This window comes from Mesocricetus auratus, unplaced genomic scaffold (genome assembly GCF_017639785.1).
Source record: "Mesocricetus auratus isolate SY011 unplaced genomic scaffold, BCM_Maur_2.0 Super-Scaffold_4256, whole genome shotgun sequence".
In the NCBI taxonomy this organism is placed as follows: domain Eukaryota; kingdom Metazoa; phylum Chordata; class Mammalia; order Rodentia; family Cricetidae; genus Mesocricetus; species Mesocricetus auratus.
In genome coordinates this window covers 37308881-37328860 of record NW_024429182.1, presented here as the reverse complement: position 1 = coordinate 37328860, position 19980 = coordinate 37308881, and the positions used below count along the sequence as shown (strand labels likewise).

The 19980-nt window shown below is 41.6% G+C and overlaps 1 pseudogene; it reads right to left on the bottom strand.

Annotated features, from left to right (window-relative positions):
- Nucleotides 1-19055: 19055 nt before the first annotated feature.
- On the bottom strand, nt 19056-19762 carry LOC110341861 (annotated as a pseudogene).
- Nucleotides 19763-19980: the final 218 nt, after the last annotated feature.

The following is a 19980-nucleotide window of genomic DNA, read 5'->3' as shown; positions in this document are numbered from 1 at the left end:
CAAATTAGGATCTTCTCCACTGTCTAGTACATGGATGTCTCCATTTGACCTGAGCAATGGTTGCTCAAGTTCCATCATGCCAGAATCTATCTGAAGCTCACTGGCATTCACATTATAAAATTTTTAAATGAGGAGTGTATTATTTGATGAGTCATGTGGGGACTGGGGATATTATTCCCATTTTTTATTTTCTAAAAAATTTTTTGAACTGTTGAAGCTGGACCATAATAGAAGGATTTGTCTACCCTCCTTGGTTGACTATCTAGGTAAATTGGGATTACTACTTAGATTTTTTGTAGATGCCCATTAAAAGGGACATATCCATTAAATATTTCCCAAAAACTTCTGAAAATCACTCAAAGACTGTAAACTATACTGTGTCCAAATAACTTTTGAAAATTATTTGAAGTCTGTGAGCAGTCTTTCCCAATCTAACCTGTAGAGCTCTCACTAGCTGACAAGGCCTCGTTTGCATCTTAAATTTTTCTGTTAAAACATTAACAGACTGGCTGGATGTTCCTTTTGGCTATATTTAAAGCAATCTAGGTAGCTTCTTAACTATTTTTGAAGGGATTTAAGTATCCTTTTAATCACATAAGCAGTTCACACTCACGCATTCACAATCACATTTCATACATACCGGTGTGGCCACACCATACATTCAGAACATACATGCATCTTTCAGTCATCCTTTTTCCCTAGGTCATGATTAGTCTGTTGCAATGAAGCTTCCTTAATTGAAATCTATATAAAAGAACAACTCCAGCCAATCCTTGAACTAAAAGGGTTAAAAAGTCTTGTATGTTCTTTATCATTCCTCCATTTGAGCTACAGTCATGGGGTACAGCCGTACCTACTCCTTGTAACTCTGTAGATGCAAGGTGGAGAGGCCAGGATTTTGGCCAAAAGTTTTTAGAGATGACTCACAAAATATAATTTAAATGTAAACAAAATTTTCCATTCCATATACCTTTCTCTTTTTCTTTTTCTTTACTTAATACCAGTACCTCTTTACTGTTAAAATTTTTTTCACCCATTTTTTTTTAAGTCAGGGTTTCTCTGTATTGTTTGAGGCTGTCAGTCCAGCCTGGCCTCGAACTCACAGAGATACGCCTGCCTCTGCCTCCCAAGTGCTGGGATTAAAGGCGTGTGCCACCACCGCCCAGCTTGTTACCAATTTTTTTTCTCTCTATTATTTGGAGGCTGTCTTGGAACTTGCTCTGTAAACCAGGCTGGCCTTGAACTCAAGAGATCTGCCTGCCTGTGTCTCCCGAGTACTGGGATTAAAGGCTTGTGCCGCCAACGCCCGGCTATTCACCCATTTTCAATCCAACTTTCAACCCAGGATGTTCCCTCATAAAGGCATGTTGGGATTAAAGGCGTATGCCACTGGGATTAAAGGCGTATGCCGCTGGCAATCTCTTGGATTCCCCCTACTTCCTGACCCTGGTATCAGGTTTAGGAGGGGGAAACTCAGAATGTCTAGTTTCTGACTTTTTAATCTCATTGGCGGCAGCCGCTCCCAATGTATTATTGGTGTTACAAAATTTGATGAACAGGGAGCTGGAATGACTAACTGGCATCAACATGGGGGGGAATCCTCACCAACACCCATATTTCCCTTACCTGAGTGTTCAGCAATGGTTGTATCATCTTTATCATGGTGAGCATTCCTAGTATCCGGAGTAGTATTGGAGTCGACATGCCTGATGCACCGTTCGGGGACCCAAATAGGCTTCTCACTTCCTGGAGGGAAAACACAAACAGCCCCTCGGACCCTAGCTAATAGGGGAGTGGGTGGCTGCCATTTTCCTGTAATCAAATCCTTCCATCTGACCCATCCCAAGGACTGGGAGGGTTTGTTTCAATGTCTCTTCATAGTAGACAAATTATTACGGTATAGGGGTATTCCAAGGGGACGTGGAAGGAACCAAATGACCTGCCTCCAATTGTGCTGGGCCGGTACTTTCAAAACCTTGGTTGCCCCTTTTCTCTTTAATTTTTCTAGCCTCACAAGGAGCTGTAAGGAGGAGGAGTAACTGAGCAATCCGTTCTCCTGCAGGGATGGCAACAACCCCACTGCCCACTGATGTCATTATTTTAATCTCCCCTTCACTATCCTGGTCTATAACACCGGGGTGTACCTGGATGCCTCGAAGAATAGTACTGGACCGTCCCAAGAGTAGTCCGATCGTGCCTGGGGGCAATGGCCCATGCACCCCAGTAGGGAGGGCCTGGATCCCCATTTCCGGTGTTAGGATTGCCCGGGCAGAGGGAGCGAGGTCCAATCCTGCACTCCCCGAGGTGGCTCTAAGGAGGTCTGAGATATGAAGGGGTTGCTCTGGGGGAGAAAATGAGTCCTGCCACTGCCCGGAGCAGGGGTCATTGCCCCATACACATTGGTTTTGGGGCCCTGGGGCGGGGCCCTCCTCCCGTTTCCCTGATTATTATTAGCAGGAAGGAAATTTCCCTCCCGGTCAGTTTTAGAGTAGCAGTCATTGGCCCAATGATATCCCCTTCGGCAACGGGAGCATAAACCAGGTCTCTTGAGACCCGTAGTACTATTTTGAGGGCACTCTCTACGGAAGTGTCCCTCCCTACCGCAGCTGAAACATGTTTTTCTCCCTCCCAAAGTAGGTCTTTCTTTCCCCACTTGGGGCCGAATGGCAGCAGCTAACACTTGGCCCTGGATGAAGTTCCCATCAATGTCCCTACAGATCCGGATGTAGTCATTTAGACTTTTATTACGATAGGGGCGAAGAGCCTCCTTACAGTACTTATTTGCATTTTCAAATGCCATCTGCTTGATGACTGGCATCGCAGGCCCAATACCCCCACATATTCTTTCTGCTACCTGACTGAGACGGTCTACGAAGTCTTGAAAAGGTTCGGAGGGTCCTTGAAGGACTTTGGACAGATGATCCCCTCCTTCCTTGGAAGGCAATGCTTTCCAAGCCCCTTGGGCCGCTGCTGCCACTTGGGCATAGACTGCAATGTCATATTGCATTTGTTGCTGAATGGTGGCGTATTGACCACTCCCGGTAAGCATCTCCACATTTCTCTGGGGCTGTCTGGCCTGTGCATTTCTTTGGGCTGTCTGGCTGCATCTTTCCTGAAACTCACCTCTCCAAATCAAATAATCCCCCCCCGACAGAACTGCTCTGCAAAGCTGCTGCCAATCGCCAGGTGTCAAATTAAGAGACGCAAAAGATTCCATTAAGGAAAGTGTAAAGGGAGCCTGTGCTCCATAATTTAAAGTTGCCTCCTTAAGTTGTTTTATATCCTTAAAATTTAAAGGGTTATGATGCCGAATGACCTGTCCAGAATTGTTTGGGTCTGGAACTTCCATTACTGGGGCCACCACCGGGCAGCATTGGACCCCTCCTCTGGGTCTTCCCTCCAGGTCCGAGAAGGACTGGGTTATCTCATAGGAGGAGTCCCTTTTTTCAGAGTATGGGGAAGGGTTTCTCTCCCTGCCCTGTCTTTCCTTAATTCGAAACTTTTTTAGTTCTTTTTTAAGGGCCACGATCTCAGCAAGTAACCGTTCCTTTTCAGACTGTGACAAGTCTGATTCTGAGCTACTTCCATTTTCTAGGTCTGATAGAGAAGGATATAACCGATTCTGACCGGAGTCCTTCTTTTTGGGTCGCGCCTGGAGATCTCTACCCGTCTTTTTGTTGTTACTAAGAGACTCCTCCTCATCCTCACTAACAATGGAGCCTCTAGTTTCAGTCAGGGTCCCTTCAGATGATTCATCATCACTCTCTGCCCCTGAACTCAAGGAGGCTTGAGTCTCAGTCTCTTGTAACTCTAAAAAAAGCCTCTTTTGTGTCCTGAACTACCTGGCGGTGACGAACCTTATCTGTCAAAAGTGCTCCCCTCACTAATCTCCATAAGGAGAATGTCGTAGGGGGTAAGGACTCAGATCCCTCTTTTCATAAAAGTCTATGAAGATCACGGCGAACCTCCTCCCAATCTGGAATATTTAAGTTTCCCCCAGTAATGAACCATGGACTGGCTCGTTCGATCGATTTTAGAAAGCCTTCTAGGGTTTTAGACTTGACTGCAGTCCCATGTTCTTTAAGTAACTTTTTTAGTTGATACTGCAATGATTCTAGCTTCTCGAAACTATTCCCCATAGTTTCTTAACCCCGTCCACTTACCTCGCTTTCACGATCTCCGTAGGACCTCCAATCGTCGCGTCTGCTATGCGGCCTGTGTCCGAGAACGTGCGTGCGGAGGGTGTCGGGGATTGACAACACAGAGACTTGTTCAACGATGTAAAGAAAACTTTAAGCAGGCCCCAAAAAGGTTCAAGAAAACTTCCTAAGAAAGGCTCCCACCAGAGGAGCTTCTGCTCTCTCCTCTCCCCCTGGCTGGTTCTGCTCTGACCCCAAAAACTGATCTGGGCGTGGCAGAAGAGGCGGTTAGTCTTTGGACAAGGTCGAGGTCAGGGTGGTTTCTGTGGGCAGGCCTTTTCCAGGAACTTATTGCCCCCGGGCATTGTATTGTTTTTAGTAAACATGTTTTTAGTAAACATTGTCTTACAGCTGCCTACTCCCAGGCAGAAGGGGAAGTGGGTCTCTGCTCAAGGTCTGGTGTCCCCACATTTCAGGACAGGGTTTTTCTGCGTAATAGCTTTGCTGTCCTGGACCGCACTCTGTAGACCATGCTGGTCTTGTCCTCACAGAGATCCACCTACCTCTGTTGGGATTAAAGCATGCTCCACTACACCTGGCTCCCAAGTCTGTTCCTAGGGAGAACCGCCATGTTAGACTGCCAACACCAAAGAAAACAAACTGAAACTATGTGTTTTTCTGAGTTCCTGTCTGTGTAGCTTCTCATTGAGAAATACTGGAGAATATGTCCTCCTTTGACCCTGACTCTAGAAAAACAAAGAAAAAAAAAAAAAAAGGGAAAATCCATTGTGTGGCTCCTGGCCATAGGCTCTCCTACCAAGACTGCTGTCTGCTGACTCTCTACCAGTGATCTGAGCACATGGCTGTTGCAGGCCCTTCTCTTCTTCCCACTGACCAGGCTTGAGCCTGACAAGTCAGTGCTGATGCCAGTAACATTAACCTCCTCACACTTCTCCTGCCATGACCCAGGAGCAAGGTGAGCACAGTAACTGCAAAACATTTAGTCCCTGCCAATTGCTGGAGTCTTCTTTGGTCACCTTCGGAAATGGCAAGTCACAGATAGAATTACCCTCACCCAGAGCAGACATGTCTGGCAGACACTTAACTCTCTCCAGACCAGACCAGACCAGAACTACCTTTACTTCCAAGTCTTTTTTCATTCCAGACTTCTACCCTCTTTTCCTTGGAGCCTATTTTCCCTCCTGGACCTCTTTTCCAGGCTGAGATAAAACGAATCATCTTGAGATGGTTAGAGTTTGCCCGGAAACTACACTGACCTGGAGAACAGGCAAGGCATCCCTGTTGTTCAGGGTAGCCTATAAAAGAAAGAAGCAAAAGAAAGGGAAAAAATAAAATAAAATAAACAACAACCAAACAGCCTGAGTATGTCATGTTTGTATCAAAATGACATAGAAGCAACTCAGAGACAAAGTCTACCTTGTGGTGGGCTTGGTGGCAAACACTTGTGGTTTTTTTGTTTGTTTGTTTGTTTGTTTGTTTTTTCAGGCAGGGTTTCTCTGTATTGCTTTGGAGGCTGTCCTAGTACTTGTTCTGCAGACCAGGATGACCTCAAACTCACAGAGATCCGCCTGCCTCTGCCTCTCAAGTGCTGGGATTAAAGGTGTGTGCCACCAATGCCTGACAGTGGCACCCATTTTTAATCCCAGCAGAAGCAGAAGGATCTTTGGGTTTGAGGCCAGCCCAGTCTACAGAGTGAGTTCCAGGCAAGCCAAGGTTACATAGTCTGACCCTGTACCAAAAAGAAAGTCTATCTTGGCATCTTACAGATGAGTACAATGAGACCCAGATGTGGGGAACCAGCTAACTGAGGATCGCACAGCTGGTTGGCACTGAGCTTCATTCTGCTCAGGGTTCTTTTTAGTTTCCATTCTTAGGATCTAAGATTCCACCACCAAACCAAGGCACCAAGATACAGGGGTTCTCAGAAGCAATCCCCACTCACTTTCCATCTGCTCATTGTTTTAAAGGGACACAGTACCCGCCCCCCACACCTCCATCGCATCAGCTGCAGTGAACATTTCCTCTCTCACACTTTCAAGAGTTCCATAGAAGCCATGGTTTCTAAATCCACATGGGGCACACAAAGGGACTCTTAAACAGACTTCTGTCTTCATTTTGGTGTTTTTCATCTCTGTACATCCAGGGTTGGGGATCTAGAATCTCGTTTCTTTTAATTCCTTCACTAATTTCACTTTGAAGCAAGAGTAAGCCAGCAGACATTTTCGGAGATCTGTGTGTTTGTTTGACTTGGTTTCCCCTCTTTTGATATTTTTTGATAGAAACTTTTCTTTTAATTATTTTTTCCTTTTTTAAAATTTAAGTTAGAAACAAATTTGTTTCACATGTTAATGCCATCTCCCTCTCCCTCCCCATCAACTCCCCCCAATCTCCACTCCAATCCTTTTTTGATATTTTGAGACAGCCTCTCATTACATAGCCCAGGCTGACCTCTAACTCATATGTAGGTCGGAATAGCTTCAAATTCTCAACTGCCCTGTCTCAACTTCCTGAGTGCTGGTATATCAGAGGCAAGAGCCACCACCACCCCCAGCTTTTTAACCTAGAGTTTCTATGCTTCTACATAACGTGGAATCCCTTACTTCTGACTCATTGGTGATTCATCATTGCCAATTTTAAAAAGAAAATGAAAGCAGGATATAACCAGAAGTATGGGCTTGCCATCCAGAGTTAAATCAAGCGAGCACGCATCCAGAAAGAGTGCGGAGTCATTCAAGGTCACCAGCAGACTGCCTTCATCAGCAGAGCCACCCAGAGATGTTTAACTCAAAGGCCACAAAGCGCTGCTGCCCTGTAGAATAAGCAGTAAAAAGGGAAACCCGTGACCCTGAATGACTCAGTTCTACAAGGTGAAAGTCAGTTACTGCCCACGTAACATCTCTCCATCCATGACGTGCCCGTGATAAAGCTTGCCTCCGTCTCGAGTGATGAAGACACATAAAACACTGAAATGATGGAAGTGTGATGCAAAGGCAGAGCTGTCATTCTAAAATAACTCACCCATGATATGCCCCCTTAAGTGTAAAATTCCCATTTACATCCAGCATGGTCATGTGAAATACAGAGCACTGACATCCTAAACCCCAGTTCATTTAACTTGGGCTGGATGATAGGCCTCCTTCAATATAACTAATTCAATTTATAATTCATTGAAATTAGCCTGACACCAACACACAACTTACTTGGGCCACTCAATTGTCTTAGTTTCTACCAAATAGGAAATGCAGCACAGATTTTGGGTTAAGGAGGGGGCTCCCATAGGGAAAGTTCTAATACTCTTGCATTGCAAACACTCTGGACTCCTGGAACTGGAAGTTGAAGAGTTGGCTGAAAAACACCAAAGAATATTCCTAGGATTATCATAGACCCCTGAAGACTCTTCTACCATCGTATTCTAACCCCAATCATCTATGAGTCAATAGGCCCAAGTCTGGTGAGAGTGCTAGAGATAGGACTAGAAGCTTCAAAGTGACTGAAATAAGCCAGGTGTGGTGGCAGTAACCAGTTTCAATCCCAGCCCTCTGGAGTAGGAGCAGAGAATTGCAAGCTGGAGGCTACCCTAGGCTACACAGTAAATTTAAGCCCAACCTAGAAAGATACTGTCTCAAACAACAAAATAAAAGAAGTCTAAAATAATACTCCACTAATGCTATATGGAATTTAAATAGCTCTCATTATCTAGGATCTCAGATCCTGTAATGCTAAGGCTGTTTGCGACCTATGTTCTTCTATCTCCATCCATACAATGCTCAGAATTCTCTATAATTTCCTACAGTCTCACTGATCCTCGTACACATCCATATGGCAAACCAGAGAGTGGACAAGAGGGCAGAAATACAAGTGAAAGATAGAGAAAAGGGGGAGTTGCAACGGATCAGCAACAGACCAGAGACAGGGAGAAACAGACACAGGGTGAACAATAATCCCAGAACACCAACCAGAGAAGCAAGTGAAAAAAGTAAGAAGTGATGGGCCAGGCAGAGAGCCCAGAGGGCAAGCCATTCCTGTGCAAACCTGACAGCCTGAATTCCGTCTGTAGAACCCACATAATGGTAGAAGAAAAAGAAGTTATCCTTTGACCTTTACATGTGTACATGGGGCATATGTTGCACCCTCAGTAATTAAATTTTGAAAGGAGAGAGAGAGGGAGAAAGAGAGAGAGAGAGAGAGAGAGAAGAAGGCATGTAAGATATTTACCATCTAATATAGATTGTAAAGAGGTTTTTCAGGCCAGTCTAAGCTAGATAACAAAATAGTAAAAGAAAGAAAAAGTCAACTTACAAATGTGATAGGTTTATATCTTTTTAAAATTCATTCTTTAAGAATTTCACACATTTTGATCATATTCACTCCCACTCCTCCAAGATTTACTCCCACTTCTACCTCCTGGCCACCTCAACTCATTTTTTTAAATAACCCATCAAGTCCAATTTGTACTGTCTACATTCCTGAGCATGGGACCATGCACTGTTCAACCTGTCAGGAGCCATATCCTTAAATAGAACTCTCTCTCCCCAGAAGTCAATAGCTTCCCTCTCCATGCTAGAATGTTAATTGTTTTGATGTTTTGCAGGCAGCCAAAGCTGCCACGAGTTCCTAAGTTCAGTGATTCATTGTGTCTTAAGGACATTGATTGATTGCTCCTGTCCTTTTACGCCTCCGGCTTTTACAATTTTGTACCCCTTCTTCTGCGGTGGTCAAGATGGGGACAATTACATAGATTTCCCCTTTGTGGCTGAGCACCCTACTGGTGCTTTTTCTCTGCATATTGACCAGCTGTAAGTTTCTGCACTAGCCACCAGCCACTACACAAAGAAATTTCCCTGATAAGGTCTGAGAGCTGTACCAATCTAGACTTAGATCTTTATCTTAATGTTACATCTACATTTGAATCTTTTGTGAGCCCTGTTCTGGGTTCCTAAGAAGTAATCATATCATGAAATTTGTGTTTAGCTTTCAAGTTATTTATTTTTTATATTTTAATACATATATGTGGTGATATATTGCTTATGATCTAATAAAGTCACTGAAGATCAGAATGCAAAGCTAGCCACAACCATAGACACTGTGCAGTGATGGCACACACCTTTAATCTTAGGAGATGGATCTTTCTGAGTTCAAGGCCACCCCAGGCTATGGAGAGTGAATTACTCTAAAAGATTAACAGAGCTCACACCTTTAATCCCAGCATTAGAGAGTATATGAGGAGCTCAGTGCAGTCTCAAAGCAGTCTAGGATTCTGAGGCTTGGTGGAGAGCAGTGCAGTATGGAGATGCAATCTGAGGTTCAGTGGATCCCTCCTTCAGTCAGAGTTGGTACCGGTGAGAACTCTATAGTGGCTGGTTGCTTTGCTTATCTGAGCTTCAACTTGAACCCCAATGTCTGTCTCTGGGTTTTTATTATTCATACTACACACACACACACACACACACACACACACACACACACACACACACACCACACACCACACACCACACACACCACACACCACACACACATACATGTGTCCATAAAGAGTAGCTATCATTATCTGTAGTTGATTTTATAATTCGATTAAAAGAAATACATATCCTGAAACTTGCTTTTTAAATTTCAAATTTTCTGTGTTTTTAGTTTATCCTTATTCTACTTGTAGATACAATTCATTCACTTAATTATTGTTTATTTTGCTCTTAGATGAATAGCTCTTGATTTATTTATCCCTTCTTTTGACAAACATTTGGTTTTCATTATGGCCACTTTAAGGCTGCAATGACAACCTTACAAGAGTTTCTCTAGGACATGATGACCTGTCAAAAGACACATATATCTTCAGCTCCCACAGATGGTAACAAGTTGTCCATATAATGACTCTCCCAGTGTATGCTTGCCAACTGTCTTTGTCACAGTTTCTACTGCTGTGCTGAAACACCATGATAAAAGCAACTTGGGGAGGAAAGGGTTTATTTGGCTCACATTTCCACATCACTGTTCATCACTGAAGGAAGTCAGGACAGGAACTCAAGAAAGGAAGGAACCTGGAGGCAGGAACTGATGCAGAAGCCATGGATGGATGCTGCTTACTGGCTTGCTCCTCATGGCTTGCTCAGCTGTTTTCTAGAACCCAAGACCACCATCCCAGGGATGCCACCACCCACAAAGATTTGGGCCCTCCCCCATTAAAGCTAGGAAAATGCATGACAGGCTTGCCTACAGCCAGATCTTATAGAGATATTTTCTCAATTGAGGTTGCCTCCTGTCAGATGACTTTACCTTGTGTCAAGTTAAAATAAAACCAGCCAGCACACTAACAATGAATCTTTTCTTTTGTGCCCTCCACACCCTCACTAAGTTTTAGTTCTCATTAATCTAATAGGTATGAGTGAATACTTTTAATATTATTTCTATGATTATTTGTTAGAATAGCATCCATACCTATTTTTTTCCTCTGTGAATTGCCATTTTGAATTTTTTCCCATTTTTCCTTCCCTTCTTGTTGTTAGTAGATTATTTCTTAGTTTTTACTGATGTTCTTTGCATCTTCCAGATGCCAAGCTTTTGTGGATTTTATATATCCAAAAGTGTTTTCTCAAAGTGTAACTTGTATTTTAATTCCTGTTTTGGTGTCTTTTCAACATCCAAGAGTTTTATTCTTTCTTATAATCTATTCAAGTATGTCAGATTTTCATCTATAGTTGTAATTTTGGTGTTTTGTGTATAAATATTTCTCCATCCTCAATTCTAGTCTCCTATAATTCATTTTACAAAGTGTTTTTTCTTACTTAGAACTTGGGTTTTCAAGACTGCATTTTTGTGTATATGATAAGGTATAGGCATATAAATTTTTTTTCTAGTAGATATTCAGTTACCCCTGCCCCATTTGCTGACTAGTCCATCAATTATTGAATTACAGTGCTCTTTCCTTTATGCGTCATATCTCTGCATTTGTTTGGGTGTCCTTAGGGACTTTATTCTTTTCTATTTTGTCTTCCTACTTTAAAATCTACTGGCATCATACCATCTTTGAGTAAATAGCTGATTAATTCTTGATATCTGTCACAACAAGACTCCTCCTCATCCTCTCCCTTTTCACTTTTTTTTTTTCAAAATTCTCTTGGCTTAATCTTGGTCTCTTCATCTTCCAAATTAACTTGTGCTCCAGGTTGACAATTGCCATGGAATGTCTGTTTTGCATGATGTTCAGTGGGCGTTGATCAGAAACAGCACCATTTTGAATAATAGAAATTAAAGGGCTTTTTAAAGGGTATAGAATTTACAAAATTGTGGTAGTCGTGTGTTTTATGTAAGCTGTGAACTATGCCTGGTGTCAGATATAAAATTAGACAAGACTAACAAAGGAAGAAGATGAATGAAGGACAACAGAAATGATGAAAAAAATCAAGAACCTATGTCAGTTTGTCATTACCCCAACTTTGGTGATGGCATGTATGATTCTGAGGGTATCATAGAGAGACCACACAGTTGATATAACTATTACTGAATTTGTCACAGCAGAGCCTAGTCTTATACTTTACTGAGCTCAATAGCACAAAAATATTTCCTGCTTTGCTCATAATTTCCATACAGCTCACCCTAGCCACAATCAACCAATGAGTGGAAATCTGGCTAACCGAGTCCCTAACTAACTAAACTGATGCTTTTCAAAAATGTCTTAGATTTTAGTTGGAATAGCTTACATTATAGGTCAATTTCAATTACTTTACATCTTAGTGCATTCCATCTGTAACATTAGTTTATGTCTTCTATTAGTTCTTCCTAAATATTTCTCTAGAATTAAAAATATTCTCCAGAAGTTTTTGTACCTATTTTAAACTTAAATACAGTACAATTTTGGTCTATATTTTTTGAGACAGGGTCTTGCTATACATTCTGGTTGGCCTGGTACACAAGATGTAGCCCAGACTGGCCTTGATCTTTGGCAGTTCTGTACGTTGTCCTCTCAAGTGCTGGAACTACAGACCACTATGCACCACTGCACCTGGCTTCTAGTAGATAGTTAATGGTTGACAGCAAAAGCTTTATTTCTGTAAATCTGCTGAAAGTATATCTACTAAGATTTTTTATCTAATATTAGTTCTAATTATTTGAAGACAGTCATTGTATTTATTTATTATGTGTACATGTATGGGAGGCATGTTTAACATGGTACAAGCACAACAACAGAGGACAACTTGGGAGAGTTGGTTATTTTCTTCCACCAAGTGTGTCCTGGGGAATGCACTTAGTCTATCAAGCTTGGCAGCAAGTATCTTTACCTACTGAGCCATCTTACCAGCCAATTCAAATTGTTTACATGCTTGAGTTTTTTCTATATATAATATTCTATCATCTGTAGTTATGAAAAATTTGTGTCTTCTCTCTCAATCCTATGTGTAGCAGTTACCAACACTGAGACTTTTTATGAAAGTTCAGTCTTAGCTTAGGCTTGACACATTAGTTTTTTGTTTTTTTTTTTTTTTGGTTTTTTTTTTTTTTTTTTTTTTGGTTTTTCGAGACAGGGTTTCTCTGTGGCTTTGGAGGCTGTCCTGGAACTAGCTCTTGTAGTCCAGGCTGGCCTCGAACTCACAGAGATCCACCTGCCTCTGCCTCCCAAGTGCTGGGATTAAAGGAGTGTGCCAGCAACGCCCGGCTGACACATTAGTTCTTACAACTTAAATTAACCCTTATTTTTTATTAATCTACATTCTAGAACATGTATTTTTCCTCTCTCCCATTCCATGTGTCTAAGTCATTCTGTGTCACCCTTGCCTCTGTCACACACCTCTCCTGCTTCATCTCTCTGCCCAGAATCCCTGCCTATACCTCCTGCCAAGCTGTTGGCCATTCAGCTCTTTATTAAGCCAATCACAGCAATATATCTTTACACAGTGTACAAATATCCCACAACATTTTCCCCTTCTGTCTAAACAAAAAGGAAGGGTTTTAAGTCTAACATAGTAAAACTATATACAATAAGAACAATTGTCAGGTAAGAATTACATTTACAATATCCAGTCCATTTTGTATTTTGCAAATTTGGAGAAAGTACTGTGTTATCTATCCTATCTTAGTGAGTCCAAAGTTTTACACCTAAACCATTTTCTATCATAACTTGTATTACCATCCTAAAAAAAACTTTTTAGACCTTAAAACACCTTCTAGATTAACAAATTAAGCTTTTGTGTTTCTCAACCTTATAAACTCTGTATGAATTTTGTAACAAGAAAAACTGTAAAACTATAGCTATCTTATCTTCAACCCTATCAGAAATATGAGAAGGATATGAGATTACTTGATTAAACAGGAAATGCAAAGCAAAACCTGAAAAATGACAGAGACATCTGGCTGCCTCAACAGTCACCCAAGTTTCCTCTGTAATGTTGGGGCATCCATCTTCAATCTACAGGCCTAAAATATCTGACAAACTTTTCTGTAAAGTGGAAATTTGATTTGGCAAAGTTCAGCAGTTGCTTTCTTGTGTGTCCTGCTTGCCCAGTTTGGACAACATACAGTCAGCAGTCAAGGTAAAGAAGTTTCTTGTCCAAATGGCTATCTTTGCAATGTTGAAAGCAAACTCCAAATGGAGATCCCTCAATGCCCATCATCCTCTTTTTTACGACATTTTTTTTATTTAAATCAGAAACAAGCTTGTTTCACATGTCAATTTCAGCTCTCTCTCCCTCCCTTCCTTCCTTGTCCCCTACCAACCTCCCCAACCCCCCCCCCCACCTAATCCCCACTCTGCTCCCCAGGGAGGATTAAGACCTCTAAGGGGAACTCCAGAGTCTGACATTTCATCCAGGACAGGGCCTAGGCCCTCCCCCTTGTGTCCAGGCCATCATCCTCTTTTTGAAGTAAATTGGTGCTACCAGGAGATACGTGTCTCACTGTCATGAAAACCTTTAATGTCATATTCTGTAGGTCTTTAAAGTGTTTGAAGACCATCTATCTATTTAAACTATATTTCTGTTTGACCTTAAAAACATACCTAATGTGACTATAAGTTTGATTGTTATAGATCACTAACTACTAACCTGTATTTCTTTTTTCTTTCTTTTTTTTTTTTACTAACCTGTATTTCTTTTCTTTTTCTTTTATTTTCTGAGACAGGGTTTCTCAGTGTAGCTTTGTAGACCAGGCTGACCTTGAACTCACAGAGATCTGCCTGCCTCTGCTTCCCCAGTGCTGGAATTAAAGGCATACACCACCACTGCCTGCTTAACCTATATTTCTTAATTATCTCAAATAGCTTGTAATAATAATTTTCAAGGACTAGAAATTTACATTACATTATTAAATATGCTGCATAGGTATAATGCCCTAAACAAAAATAGAAACACATATACAATATAACCCAAATAACCTTAAATTTGTATCAATATGTAAAAATCCATACCGAGGTAGAGAAATATCTCAGAGGTTAACAGCACAGGTTGCTCTTCCAGAGGTCCTGAGTTCAATTCCCAGTCCTCATATAGTGGCTCACAACTATCTGTAATGAGATCTGGTGCCCCCTTCCAACATGCAGGGATACATGCAGACAGAGCACCGTATACATAATAAATAAATCAAAAAAAAAAAAAAGAGGGACAGAGAGAGAGGCACAGGCAGGTGGATCTCTGTGAGTTGGAGACCAGCCTGGTCTACAAGAGCTAGTTCCAGGACAGCCTCCAAAGCCACAGAGAAACCCTGTCTCGAAAAACAAACAAACAAACAAAAGTCCATACCAATGTAAAATATTTAAGAATAATAGTTGCTTTTTTCATTCTATCATTTCTATGTTATATTCCCCCTTCAGAAAGATATTTGTGAATATGCACTCCTTTATTTATTTTTTTCTTTGACCATGACCAACAACAACTTGCAACCAATCCCTTAAGTGGTGACCAACATCCATAATCCATTGAATGACCAAAACCACCACCCCACCTCTTGAGAATGTGGGCTCTTGTTCTCTACTCTGCTTCCTGTTGTTTGAGGGCAATGGCATCTTTGGGGACCCTGAGAAATTTGACAGAATGGTCAAGTCCTGGAAGAACTAGCTGTTACCTTTGTTGTCCAGTCTCTGTGTAATGGGAAAGTGCAGCACTTATGTGAAGTCCTGACAAGAATAGTCTGTGAGGCTGGACCACTTCAGCTAGCAGCTTTGAAGGTGTTTTTAATGCAGAGCTTTGAAGATATTACAGTAGAGGCATTCTGAGAGGCTGGAATACCTGGACTACTTGTATTTATTGGTGTCTAGTCCTTTTTTCCTGAAAGGATATAAACTTTTAAAGGATGGAGATATATATATTTGCAGTATACACAAGTCAGTTAAAGAAGAATTTTGTTTTATGTTTAAATAAGTAAAAGGTATCTGTTAACGTTATAAGTTTATTTAGACTGTATAACAAAGCCTCCATTCATTTCATATGAAAGGGTGGCATGTAATAACAAGTCTTGAGGACTCTGTAGCTAACAAGATTTATCATGTCTCATCCAGTCTCAGAGCTGTTCCCATAGTAGAGGGATCAGCATATATGTCACCTGTCCTGTAGTCTTTCTTGGTTTCTTTTTTCAAGTCTGTAGCCAAGATTTTCAGGAGGTCTTCCCTGATCAAATTTGATCTCTATTAGCTTTTTAAGGAATCCATAGCTTGCTGTTTCCTATGGAAACAGGCATAACCTCTCCCCCAACACAATATATTTTTTTTACTTTGAAGCGAAAACATTCTTAATATATGTAAGTTGGTTTACTTTAGCAGTTTCCATAATCCAATGTCTCTTAGCAGCCATTGTTTTTTGTACATTAGCATTTAAAAAATTCAAAGTCAACAAAGCACCTTATAGGATCCAGACACCCATCCTTACATGACTTATTTTCTTATATTAATTTAAAGACTTTATTATGTTTAAACTATTATTTTTATGACTGTTTATGCCCATTTTCTTTTCTTTATTTAGCATCTAAGCACATTTTTTAAGCATACTAAGAGGTTTTCTATACCTGGACCAGGCTTTACTAAAATGCCTGCAGTGTTCTCTGACTGTGTGAGACAAATCTTAAGATGTCATGTCAGTTACCTAACTGCTCACCTAGTCTGGGGTATCCTTCTGTATGCTGGAATATGCATTGCTTTTACTAGTTGGTGAATAAAGCTTTTTTGGCCAATGGCTTAGCAGAATAAAGCCAGGTAGGAATTCCAAACAAAGATAGAGATAGAAGGAAGGCAGGTTTTGAGGAGACGGCCATGTAGTCACCAGGGAAGCAAGATGTGAGGTAACAAGCCATGTGCCTCATGGTAAAATATAGAATACTAGAAATGGGTTAATTTATAGGTAGAGCTAGCCAGTATTAAGTTTAAGATACTGACTAAACAATTATAAATATATATTAAATCTCTGAGTGGTTATCTTGTAAGTGGCTTTAGGGACCCAGTGGGTAGAGAGAAACCGGTCCAAGTGGGACTGGGCTAGATGGAGAAAAGTCTTCTTCTACATTCACCTTAGTACATGGTGATGGTGCATGGTTCTGGTAGCTGGTTCCAGGCCACAGGCAGTGGCCCGGACCCCTGTCTCTCTCCGTATACAGCTGAGCGCCAGCCCACCCGAGCGACTACAGTACTAGGAATCCACATCCGTCTCCTTTTCCAGAACTTGTCTTAGTTTTCTCAGGCCCTGTGTTTGGATATTTAAGCCCCACGTTGGGTACCACATGAAGCAGTACTTTTTTGTTGGAACTGCTAGCCCACACATAATGACAGAGAGACTTAATTCTTAATTATGAAGCTCAGCCTTAACTTAGTCTTGTCCCATTAGCTCTGTCTCTGTCTCTGTCTGTCTCTCTGTCTCTCTCTCTCTGTCTGTCTCTGTGTCTCTGTGTCTCTGTGTGTGTCTCTCTCTCTGTCTCTTTGGTTTTTCCAGACAGGGTTTCTCTGTGAAGCTTTAAAGCCTGTCCCAGAACCTGTTCTGTAGACCAAGCTGACCTTGAACTCACAGAGATCCACCTTCCTCTGCCTCCCAAGTACTGGGATTAAAGGCATGCTCCACCACCAGGCCCATTAACTTAAATGAACTTAAATTAACCCATATTTTTATTAATCTACATTCCACCACATGGCTTTTACCTTTCTTCCATTCTGTGTGTACAACGCATTCCACATCTCCATGGTGCCTTTCACACACCTTGATTACCCTCTCTACTTCCTCTATCTGCCAGGAAGTTCTTCTTATACCTCCTGCCTAGCTATTGGTCATCCAGCTCGTCATTAAACCAATCACAACAATATATCTTCAGACAGTGTATAAATACCCACAACGCCTCTGTCTTTGTTTCTTTTCCTTTTCTTATTGCTTTAGCTAAGGTATAGTGGCTTGAATAAGAATGTCCCCTACAGACTCATGCATTTGACCACTCAGTTCCAGTTGTTGGTGTCTTCTGGAGAAGTTTAGGTGGTGAAGCCTTGCTAAAGGAAATAAATGCCTGAGGGCTAAGTTTGAGATTCCATAGCCTCAACCACTTCCTGTTCCTTTTCTGTGCTCTGTGCTTACATTTGGAGGCGTGAACTCACAGCTTCCTGTTCCTGCCATCACTCCTGCTGCTAGTTGCCATGCCTCCCTACTGAGATAGACTCTTATTTCTCTGGAACCATAAGCCAAAATAAACTCTTCCTTCCATAAATTGCTTCTGGTCATGGTATTTTATCATAACAGAAAATTAACTACTACACTAGGACTTCTATAATCTTGACCAGAGGAAGTTACGGAGATGATCTAGCTTGTTTCTGGCTAAAGGAACACTGGAATTTTATCATTGAATGCCATGCGTTTTGTAAATTCCTGGAAGTTTTAGATTAGTATAAAATGTTTTCCTGGGAGGACTGATGACCAAAGGGATTAAGACTGGGCTGGTTTAACCCCCAGAAACAGCTAACCTGACAAGGGTTAGCTCTTGAATCCCAGGCTGATGCCTGGGAATCCAGCATGGGACTGATCAAGACCCCCTGAAAGTGGGTGTCAGTGAGGAGGCCTAGGTAATCTAGTGAGCCTTGGGTATCAGTATTTATCCCCAGTATACAAATGGACTTTGGACTCCCATCCAACAATGTGAGATACACTCTCACCCTGAACTCTTGGGGGAGGGTCTAGGCCCTGCCCTGGATGAAATGACAGACTATGGACACCCCCATGGAGGGCCTCACCCTCCCTGGGGAAATGAGGGGATATTGGGGGGTTGGTAGGAAGGCACAGGAGGAGGGGAGGGAAATGGAGAGGGACCTGGAATTGACATGTGAAACAACCTTGTTTCTAATTTAAATTTAAATTTAAAAATAAATAATAAATAATAATAATAATAAAAATGTTTTCTTGTTGGGCAATGGTGGTACATGCCTTTAGTCCTAGCACTTGGAACTCAGAGCCAGGTGAATCTATGAGTTTGAGGCTAACCTGCTCTACAGAGTGAGTTCTAGGACAGCCAAGACTACACAGAGAAACCCTGTCTCAAAAAAAACAAAACAAAAAAAGCCAACAATCTATTAGTTGTCAGCTGATCGAATAGAATGATTGTGTGCTCTTCCTCCTATATTGATTGTTGATAGCCTGCCTCTGAAGTAGCCTTCATAATCACTGCCTCCAGACAATCACACTTTTCTGTAATGTTTTTCGATTTGTTGTGCTGAACCTAAGCGTCACATCTAATAATAATGTAGCAAAATAGTATGTCATTTCTGACTGCGTTCAATGGATTGCTCTTGATTATGAAATGAATTGCTTCCTGCCTTTTGCTGTTCTGTTTTGTTTTTGTTGATACAAAAAGAATTCTCTGTGTTTTAAAATTATTTTATATGTATGGGGCTTTTGTATTGCTTTATTTTTGTTTTTTACTTTTGGGGGTTTTGTTGTTTGGTTTTTTGTTTGTTTGTTTGTTTTGTTTTGTTTCTGTTTTCTTGACCTGCATATATGTCTATGTACCACATGTGGAATGCTGGTGGAAACCAGAAGCAGGTGTTGGATATGGATCATCTGGAACTCAAGTTAGGAATGATTGAACTGCCATGTGGGTGCTGACAAGCCTGCATCCTCTCAAAGAGCAGCCAGGGCTCTAAACCACGGAGTCATCCCCCAAGCGACCCCACTCTCATTTTCTGGACTAAGTTTAGACGATTCCAATTTTGTTAATACCACCCAGAGCATCACAATCAGGAGCCAGCTCAACGTGCACCTTCTTGTCTCCATCATGTCTGATCAGACCACATCAACATCACAGTTTCTCACCGCCTGTTTGATCTGGTGCTTGTTGCTGGCCTGGATATCTCCAGTGAACACATGTGTGTTGCTGTTGTCTGTTCTCTTCACAATGTTCTCAGTGGCCAGGGGGATCTTGGTGCTGGCATAGTGGACACACTGGTTTCTCTTGGGGGTGTTCCTGTAAGGATAGAAAGGGCTGCCTCCTAGTCAACTAAAGGTCCATGACCTGCCAATCTTCTTTTTGTGGCTGTGGGTGGTTTTTAACACTACCTTGGCTTTTAAAGCCTTTGTGTTGGCTTCAGCCTTGTGAGGGGCAGGTGCTTCTGTCTTCACTTTAGGTGCTATCTCTTGCCAAAAGGGCTGTCTCTTTCTTAAGAGTTAGTAAAGCTTGCTAAAAACGAATCAGATTCTGGCATCACTAAGGTGATGCTGTTTAAATTGTCAAGTCAATAGCTAATAGTTATTGTTAGTTCGTTTGCTTCCTTATTTGTTTTTCTGACACTAGGTCTCACTCTATAGCCCAAGCTGATTTGAACTTGCAATTACTATTCTTTAACTTTTCAAGTGCTAGTCAGTTCTTTCTTTTTTCTGTTTGT